Below are 10,524 nucleotides of genomic sequence, written 5' to 3'. Positions count from 1 at the left end.
AGAGATCTCTAGTCAACATCCAGGGGAGATCAGAGGCTTGCAAATAGCCATGTGAGAAAGCTTGGAAGCAGATTCTTTTCTAGATCAGCAAGAGATGACGTCAGCCTTGGCTGACACCTGACTGCAGCTTAGATAGGTACTGGACAGAGGCACCCAGCTAAGTTACACCCAATTCCCAGCCCACCGAAACTGTGAGATAATAAATGCTGTTTTAAGCTGCTAAATTTTGTGGTAAGCTATCATGCAGCAGTAGTTAACTAATATGGTTGTCATAAGTGTAACACCCCAAAGGCTGAAAAATGTTATGGACTATATAAGAATATATTGAGTTTAAATTTAGAGGTCAGCTTTGTGCAGTGGCAGTATCGTAGCCAATGAGGTTTATCCAAGGCACGATTATTGCAAATTTAGAGGTCAGTTATGGATTCAAGTCTACTAACTGGGCTTCCAGTTCATTGGCTAGTTGTCTCTCCACTCAGAAAGTGTACCTCACAAAACAGCAAATAATAGAGATTCAGGTCAAGCAGCCAAGAGTTATCACCTCTGTCTTGTGGGTAGGTTGCAAAACTGTAAGAGAAAGAGCTGCCCGGGGCCATGTTCCCAGCCGTAATGCAAAAGCCAATGTGAAAGAATGAAGTTCAAATGCAGAAAAATGAAGGGAGATTAAGAGCCAGTAGGTAAATGGGGCCTGGCACCACTACCTTCTCTTATTCCAGAAAACTCTGGGACCTAGCCTTATCACTGCCCTTTCTCTGGTTTGGGTATTTAAGCCAATTAATTCTACATTATGCCTAACCTAGTTCCTACTGGGTTTTGATTTTCTGCCACCAGAAAAGCCATAACTAATACATTTCCTTGACTGAGCTTTGGTTTTCTCACCTGCAAAATTGAGAAGACAAATATATAATGCATAAGTTTGTGATAAATGTTAAAAAAACTTCACTATCAGTAAAGACAGCTGTTCAATATTAATTCCTTATCATGTCTAATCAATGTGAGGATTTACAGAACCCATTCAAAGATTCTCCAAACTAGGATCAATTCTACATTGTCTCTAATTACACAGCAGCTGGATAATTTATAAATTATCATTCTGGTATTTATAAAATACCATTCTCCCATAATCCAATAAAGGCAAAGAGTAGACTGATCTCAAATATATCCTATAACCTTCCTTCTTTCCCCCTGCAATCAGCTTTCATTTCAAACCCCTCTGAGTCACTAGATTGTTCTTCATCCCAAACTGTTGGGGATGATTTTTTTTTAAGATTTTATTTATTTTAAGATTTATTTTTTAAAATAGTTCATTTATTTATTCATGACAGACACATAGAGAGAGAGAGAGAGAGAGAGAGAGAGAGAGAGGCAGACATATGCGGAGGGAGAAGCAGGCTCCATGCAGAGAGCCCAATATGGGACTCCATCCCAGGACTCCAGGACCACGCCCTGAGCCAAAGGCAGACACTTAACCGCTGAGCCACCCAGGCATCCCTCCATCCCAAATTTGATCCTGCCTCAGACCTATTATGGGTTTTCAAGCTTGTTCTCCACAGAGTTTTACTTTCCAATATCAAAAAGGAGGTTTTTTTTACATGGCAGACCCTCACATCTCCTTCCCCAAAACAAGCTGAGTTAAGCATGTACTAAATTTGGTTCCTTGAATTTTAGCTCCTAGCACCAGCTATATGGTCAAAACTTCTGGTTAAATAATGAGGCCAATTTTTGCCCTTTTCCAAGAGCTTCAAATGATCTCCAAAGTACCACAAAACTTAACAATTGTAGCGAAAATTTACTGAGTACTTATTTGTGACAGGTTCTATGCTAAGCTCAATATGTGCCTTAATTCATTTAGTTTTCTCTGTGACATTATATTGGTATTGTTATTTTTCTTAGGGGACAAAGAAACTAAGACAGAACATTTATATAAAATTGTCAAGATTTAATAGCAAATAAGCTGTAAAGTTCAAACTTAAACTCATGCAGTTATGACATAAAAGACTACATTCTAATACTATGAATAGATATGAAATAAAACAAATATTCCAGATTTCAGCTTTGTACCAGCCTCTCTTTATAGGTCCTTCCCCTCTCAGATCCAAATTAGAACATAAATTTCCTAAGTTGGGTCTTCTTATGGAGTAAGCTACAAGGAACAGTGGTATAAAAGGTTGCTTATAAATTTGTGTTGGGACACCTGGGTGGCACAGTAGGTTAAATGTCTAACTCTTGGTTTCAGCTCAGGTTGTGGGATCTCAGGGTCATGAGGTCAAGTCAAACACTGGGCTCTGCACTGGGCATGGATCCTGCTTAAGATTCTCTCTCTTTCTCTCTCTCTCTGCCTCTCTCTGCCTCTCTCACTCATGTTCTCTCTCTCTAAAATAAATAAATCTTAAAAAATAAGTTTGTGTTATATACACTCAGTAAAAGAGAGAGAACACTACCTATTTTTAATTCCTTGTACCAACAATCAGAGATATTTATATCCTAAGAAATACAAAAGCATGTTCATGTGAGAAGAAGACTCAGACATCAAAGCACTTAGAAAAGAGATTTGCTTATGAGAAGTTGGCAAAAATCAGACTTCAGGAAGATTAGCTTGTCAAAAACAAAACAAAACAAAAAAACTCTCTACAACATAAATTTAAAGGAAAAAAAGCTGTGAAATTACCAAGGTTATATGGCTTATGTTAATCTATTCACAGTAGAAAAAGAACTTTCTCACATAGTTACTATATCCACAAAGGATATCACATATCCTTAGAAATCAATTGTGCAAAAGTCAGGGTTATAGTTATTTTGCTACGGAATGAGTAATTTAGAGGAAATGCTTAAAGTTTCCTTTATTTTATGGACCAGAACTAGACAGGATGACCCTGTTATTTTTGTTTTATCACATCCTGGAACATCATGTATATGTTTATTCATAATGGTAGCAGGACGAGATGTTCGTTTTCTTCCACAGTGGCTGTGATTGACAAGGCTAGGATGGCCCTAGACAACAGTTAGATCATCTGGGTAACTTGGAGGATAATGAAAATACCTTGTGACTGACTCAGAAACCATGTCATTGATAAAGTGGTTTTTGCCATTAACACTTCATGGAAGGACATGTTATAGGAAAGGCTGAGATACTTTAATGAGCTGTGACACTCAAGCTTTTCCTTGCTTTAAAGAAGACAACATAGTCCTGCTGAAAGAACATGGACTCAGGTAGTAGACCTGAATCCAGACTCCATAAATTACCAAAAGTTTGACTCTGACAAAGTCACTATGTTATGTAATATGTAACATGATGATTGCATTTCTTTTTTTAATAGGACTTTTGTACAAGGACTATTAATATTAGGGAGTAATCAGAGAAGCAGACTTCCTAAGAGACATATATAATAAATTATTATAGGATTTGATCTTACACAACCATGGGGCTGGTTATGCAGTGTATTTAAGGATATGGTATCAATGTCCAGTGCTGAAAACAAAATATACAGGGAAAGCAATCAGAAAGGGAAAACAGTTGTAAAATTGGGAAAGCCTAGAGAAGATATAAAGAACTACAATGCAACAACAACAAAAAACATACAATTCAGTTCAACAACGAGAAGGGTCTTGAAGGGACACTCTCTAAAGAAGGTATACAAATGGCTGATAAGCATAGAAAATGATGCTCAATATCACTAATCATTAGTGATTATCAAATACACTAATCAAATACAAATCAAAACCACAATATGAAACTGCTTCACATCTGTTAGATGGCTATTCTAAAAACAAAACAGAAAATAACAAGTGTTGACAAGGATATGGAAAAATTGGAACATTTGTGCATTGCTGGTGGAAATGTGAAATGGTACAGTTACTGTGAAAAAAGAATGGCAGTTCCTCAAAAAAATTAAACAAAGAATTGCCATGTGATCCAGCAATTTCACTTTGGGGTATATGTCAAAAAATGTAGCAGGGTCTCAAAGAGATATTTGCGAACCCATAATTGTAGTAGCATTATTTTTTGCAGGTTTACTAAGATATAATTGACATACATGATTGTATAAGATTCACAATGTGATGATTTTATAAACAAAAGTTGCAAAACAATTACCACAACCTAGTAAACATCTCCATCACCACACATAATCACCAATTTTGTGTGTGCTATGAGAGCATTAAGATTTTCTCTCTTAGCCACTTTCAAGCATATAATACAGTATTATTAACTAAAGTCACCATGGTATATATTGCATCCTCAGAATTATTCATCTTATAATTGGAAGTCTGTTATCCTTTGAATGACATCTCCCCATTTCCCACCCCCTAACCTCTGATAATCATGTCTGTTCTCTGATTCTATGAGTTCAGCTTTTTTAGATTCCATATATAAGTAAGGTCATACTTGGCATAATGCCTTCAAAGTTCATCTATGTTATTGCAAAAGGCAGGTATCTTTCCTTTTCATGGCTAAATATTCTGTTGAATATAAATATGTACCACATTTTCTTTATCCGTTCATCCATTGCTGGACACTTGGATTATTTCCATGCCTTGGCTATTGTAAATAATGTAAAAAACATGGGGTTCAGATATCTCTTGAAGAGAGTGACTTCATTTCTTTTAGATATACATTCGGAAGTGAGATTGCTGGACCTTAAGGTAGTTCTATTTTAAATTTTTTGCTTAAGTTCTAATCATAACTATACTTTGTTGGCTTTGTGTTTCTGGGCTTTTAAGAACCAGTTTCTTTAGCCCTAAAAAGACTATAACAATAGTATAAACTTCATAGTATTCATTGAAAGAATGAAATAATATAAAGTGCTTAGAGTAGAACCTTGCATATATAGCAACCACTCAATCAATGTTACCTATTGTTATTAATTTTGTAGCTGTACAATAATAGCTCCTTAATTGAAAGTTAAGGCTTATTACTTATAATGAAGTCTCAGTATGCAGTACCTGAATTTATTAAAAATAAATTTGATAGAATGTTAATCATAAGCATAGACTTTTGCCACAACTTGGTTCATTATTTTGACTTTTAGCCAGTCATTAGCATTAATAATATTTCTGAGCATTCAAGTAATTTCTCAAGAAAAAGGAATTACATTTCCTCCATAATTCATAATTTAATGAAATTTCCAATATGTGAGAAATCATTTCAATAGGCCAGAAAAGCCATTCTGAGCAGTCTCATTTTAAAATCGCTGCCAATGGCTAGACATTCTGTAAAGTTTGTATTCTATTCTTACATATAGATCATTTTGCTTAGTAAAGGGATTTCCAAAGAAGGTTGCCTGGCCATCTAATTATTGTAAATCAAACAATATTTTCCCCTTGACTTACATTATAACTTTAGAAACATGTAGTCATGCCTGGGTGGCTTAGTGGTTGAGCGCCTGCCTTTGGCCCAGGGCGTGATCCTGGAGTCCCAGGATCGAGTACCCCATCAGGCTCCCTGCATGGAGCTTGCTTCTCTTTTTCTGCCTATGTCTCTGCCTCTCTCTGTATCTCTTGTGAGTAAATAAATACAATCTTTAAAAAAATATGTAGTCATTTTAATAGCTCATTAATTGACTATGACGTCTACTCATTAGATTTAAGATTCTCTACTTAATAATTGAGCAAAATGTAAGCATTTTCCTGCCCAGAGAAAAATATGTATTAAAAGAGGTCTGTATGTATTCATTTTATATTTAGGTCTAAAGACAGCTATCCCTTAATAACTCAAGTTTGAGCTTCATGTAATTTTTTTCTTGGTAGGTCACATTTGTACCCTATTTTTGGCTTTGTTTTCCATTTCCAGGTTGATAATGGCTCCCACAGCAGGGGTCTGATGTAGGGATCATTTCACACCATACGGAAATGCAACCACTGAAATGAACTATTTCACGTCCAGGAAAGGCTGAGAGGACTTTGAATAGCACAAGCTGTAATTTCCCAAAGGGGATTTACTTAGGGCAGTGAAGTTCATGGATTTGGAGAAAACTTAGTGAAGTTTTTACAGTGATCAAGACCTCAACTTTAGCAACTTATTTTAAGGCCATGAACAAAGTCAAGAAGAGGGCGTGTCATGGCAAATTGAGTCAATTCTAAAAAAGGAAGTCTGGTAAAATTGTCCTTTTGCAGCCCCAGTGTATTCTTAACTTCTTTACACTTAAAATTATCAAGGAAATCCAAAACTTTGTCTATGTGGGTTATACCATCAATATTTATAGTATTAGAAATTAAAACTGAAAAATATATGCAATATTTATAAATTTATTTTAAAATACATTTATTAGTTGGTGTAAATAACATATTTCATGAAAAAATAACCGTATTTCCCAAAACAAACAAAAAATGAAGAGTAGCATATTTTACACTTTTGCACATCCCTTTAATATTCAATATCATAGAACACAGCTGGATTATCACATCAGCTTCTGCATTCAGTCAAATGCTATCTGTTTTTTGGACTTATGTATATGAAGAAAAGTAACCCTTACAAAAATATGTAGTTTGACAAAGAGGAATATTTTAATAGCCTTTTCAAATATTTGTGGATTTTCTTATTTGATGTTAAGTCAATACTCAACAAGAGGTAGTGATTTAAAGGGAAGTTGCAGAAAGGACTCCAAAACAATCTCAGTGAACTTTGCATAATCTATCACATTAAACTTTGTTGACATTTCTTGTACTCTGAATGAGTACAAGAATCACTTTAACATGAATGATTTTATAACATCATGGTCATTTGGAAGATACTGGTTCACTGAGCTATGCAGATGTTCAAAACGTTGACACATTTTATTATACAATATCAAAAAATAATATTTTTTGTTATCACCACTGATCTCATCAGAAAAACCTTTGGAAAATGTCAAGATCACATATATGATGCAAGTTTTCTAAAATTCTAATTTTCACTTGAAAACTTACGTGACAGCTTACTTTATTTTTGAGAAAATATTTTGGATACTCAAATCTAAATAATCATATTTTGTCTGTTAATAGATTTTCCTTTTTTGTTAATAGATTTTTCAAGTAAAAATGGAACTTTTTGTTTGTTTTCCTTGTCTTTCTTTTTTAAAAATTTTATTTTATTTAAATTCAATTAATTAACATATAGTGTATTATTAGTTTCAGAGATAGAGTTCAGGTATCCATCAGTTGCATATAACATCCACTGCTCATTACATCATGTGTCCTTCTTAATGCCCATCACCCAGTTACCCCATCCCCCCCACCTACCACCCCTCTAGCAATCTTTGCTTTGTTTCCTATAGTTGAGTCTCTTGTGGTTTGTCTCCCTCCCTGATTTTGTCTTATTTTCTTTCTCCCTCTCTTCTCCTATGATCCTCTGTCTTGTTTCTTAAATTCCAAATGTGAGTGAAATCCTATGAGAATTTTATTTCCCTGATTGACTTACTTCGCTTAACATAATACCCTCTAGTTCCATCTATATCACTGTAAATGGTAAGATTTCATTTTTTATGGCTGAGCAATATTCCATTGTATGTATGTGTATATATATGTATATACCACATATATACATACGTATGTATATATATATATATACACCACACCTTCTTTATCCATTCATCTGTTGACAGCTTTAAACCCAAAGCATACAGTGCTTTATGCATACTTTCCATTATATCACTCAGAATATTTAAAAAGTATACTCTAAGGTTATTTAATAAGATTAACAATTTTATTGCTTCATAAAAGACATTCTTAAATAGAATTGACATTTGTGTGCGTGGCAATGAAGAATACATGATACTAATACAGTTTGGTGGAACTGTCTTGATTTGAGCTTAGTTTTATATACCATAGCTTTTATACTGTCAGCACAATATCAAAATACAAACGGCAAATATTGTCTTATATAATTATAAAAATAATTTTAACCTCATTGACTTCCTGAAAGGGCCTTGAGTACCCCAGGGGCCCATGGACCATATTTTGAAAACTCCTGTTCTAGAGAATTCTAGGCCTATTTAGTGGGACCAGTCTTAAAAAAGCTTTTTTAGAAAGGCCTGATGTCTTTGGTTTCAGTTTTCCTTTCACGATCTAGCTGAAGACTGGAAAACTGGGGTTCCTAGTTGCCTGATGGTATGAGAAAACCCAAATATTCTCAAATTAGACAAAAAATAAAATAAAAATTGTGCTCCCTTTTTTAAAACAAAAGAACTGAGTGAATCATTCTGACAAATACCTTGTCATTTTATAAAGTTCCAAAAAGGTACATTAATTAGATGAGGATAAAAATTAAAATAATAGCATAATTTAGAAAATCTTTAGTTGTGACAAACCATGGATTTTATTCATTTTAAACTTGCCTAAACATGTCAATATTTTTACACAAAACTTTATGTAGATATACCTTAGTTGTTCTGAAAACCCTCTCATTTCACAGATAACATAAACTGAAGTTCACGGAATTTCCACTTAAACCTTAGAACCTTAGAATTGAAACAATCTTTAAATCACCTAGTTCAATCTTCCTACTAAATGAATTTTATCTTTAGGTGAACTTACAAGATTGCCTCGAACTTTACCAATGGCACGTGGCTCACTGCCTCAGAAGGCATTATTATATTCCAAACTGGACATCAACAGCAATTCAGATGTTTCTCTTTAAGTTGAAACAAACAAGTCTTCGGCATACTTTCTAATGTAATATAATATTTCTAATTCCTAAGATCATATTTGCTTTTATAGCAGTCTATGTATAATATTAGCCTGCGGTGACCAGATGGCTTATAAAATCTGTGTTTTTCACGAGTTGTTGTCTAGTCTACCCTAGCCCATCTTTGTATTGTACTGAATTGTTGATATTCTTCTCCAACAATAAGTTTTTAAAATTAAATTTCATATGGATCACTTTGGTCCATAGTCCAATTTCTTATGATCAATTTTAATTTTGATTTATTTAACACTGATATCACCTACCTACAATTTATGTCATCAGAAATATTGATATAGAGGCAATCATGTCTTCATCTAATTTTCTTTCTAATAAAAATAACAATAGGGAGGAAGGAGGCCTATGGCATGATATTAGAGATAATCATTTATTCAATCACATCTATTAAGATTTCCCAGTCATATTCTATGTCCTTAACCACTTAGTATAAAGGAGAAGAGAAAGAGAAAGGGACAAAAAGTTTATTAAAGTAATAATGGCTGAAAACTTCCTAAACATGAGGAGAGAAATGAACATCCAGATTCACAAGGCCCAAAAGACCCCAAATAGGTTAAGTCTGAAAAAGACAAAACTAAGATACATTATAATTAAGTTGTCAAAAGTCAAAGACAGGGAATTACAAAAGCAGCAAGATAAAGGTGACAGGTCACATGCAAGGAAACCCTAAAAGGACTATTAGCATTTTTCTCAACAGAAATTTTTCAGGCCAGGCAAGAGTAGAATGACATATTCAAAAAGTGTGTGTGTGTGGGGGGGGGTGCCCTGAAAATGAAAAATACTATACCCAGCAATGTTGTCCTTCAGAATAGAAAAAAAGAGAAACTTTCCCAATCAAACAAAAACTGGGAGTTCATCACCACTAGACCTGTCTAAAGGGAAACATGAAAAGGTCATTTTAAATTGAATTTAAAATAATTCAATTAACTTCAGAAAACATGAATGTGTAAAACTCATTAAGAATAGTAAATATATAGCCAAACTCCGATTCTCTAATATTGTAATGGTGATATATAAATCACCTCAATTTTAGTTAAAAAGTTAAAATTAAACATATTAAAATTAACCATAACTACCATAATTTATTATTTGTTATTACAGTAATATTTGTTATTATATTAATTTGTTATTTGATATTAAAAAACATAATATCAATAAACTAATATGAGAGGGAGAAGAAGTAAAAGTATATATTTTCTGTAAGCTATTGAATATGTTGTTATTAGCCAAAAATAGAATTTATAAATATAAGATATTTTATGTAAGCCTCAAGGTAACCACAAAGGACAAACCTATAGTAGATACTCAAAAGATTAAGATAATGCCAAATCATATTGCTATAAAAAGTCATTAAATCACAAAAGAAGACAGCAAGAGAGGAAGCAAAATACAAAGGATCTACAGAGCAGTCAGATACAATTAACAAATTGGCAATAGTAAGTCCTTACCTATCAATAATTACTTTAAATATAAATGGATTAAATTATTGAATCAAAAGACAGAATGGCTGAATGGATAAAAAGAATAGATTCAACAATATACTGCCTACAGGAGACTTACTTCAGCTTTAAGGACTTCCATAGACTTCAAATAAAGGGATGGAAAAAGATATTTCAAGCAAATGGTAATCAAAAGAAAGTAGAAATAACAATATTCATATCAAAAGACAAAACAAAAAAACAAACAAAAAAAATTCATATCAGACAAAGCAGACTTTAAGCTAAAAATGGACAAAAGGAACAAAGAAGGTCATTACATAACTATAGAGAGGTCAAGCCATTAAGAAAAAATAATAATTATAAATATTCGTGTACTCAACATTGGAACACGTAAATCTATATAGCAAATAC

At 33.5% G+C, this 10,524-nt stretch overlaps 1 non-coding gene across 1 annotated transcript; it reads left to right on the top strand.

Moving 5' to 3' along the window:
• The first annotated feature begins 345 nt into the window (after nucleotides 1-345).
• LOC119865471 lies at nucleotides 346-485 on the top strand. The gene has a single exon (XR_005377304.1). It is a non-coding gene; the product is annotated as a U4 spliceosomal RNA (small nuclear RNA).
• Nucleotides 486-10,524: the final 10,039 nt, after the last annotated feature.

This window comes from Canis lupus, chromosome 23 (genome assembly GCF_011100685.1).
Source record: "Canis lupus familiaris isolate Mischka breed German Shepherd chromosome 23, alternate assembly UU_Cfam_GSD_1.0, whole genome shotgun sequence".
In the NCBI taxonomy this organism is placed as follows: domain Eukaryota; kingdom Metazoa; phylum Chordata; class Mammalia; order Carnivora; family Canidae; genus Canis; species Canis lupus.
This window is presented reverse-complemented; position numbering and strand designations above follow the sequence as displayed.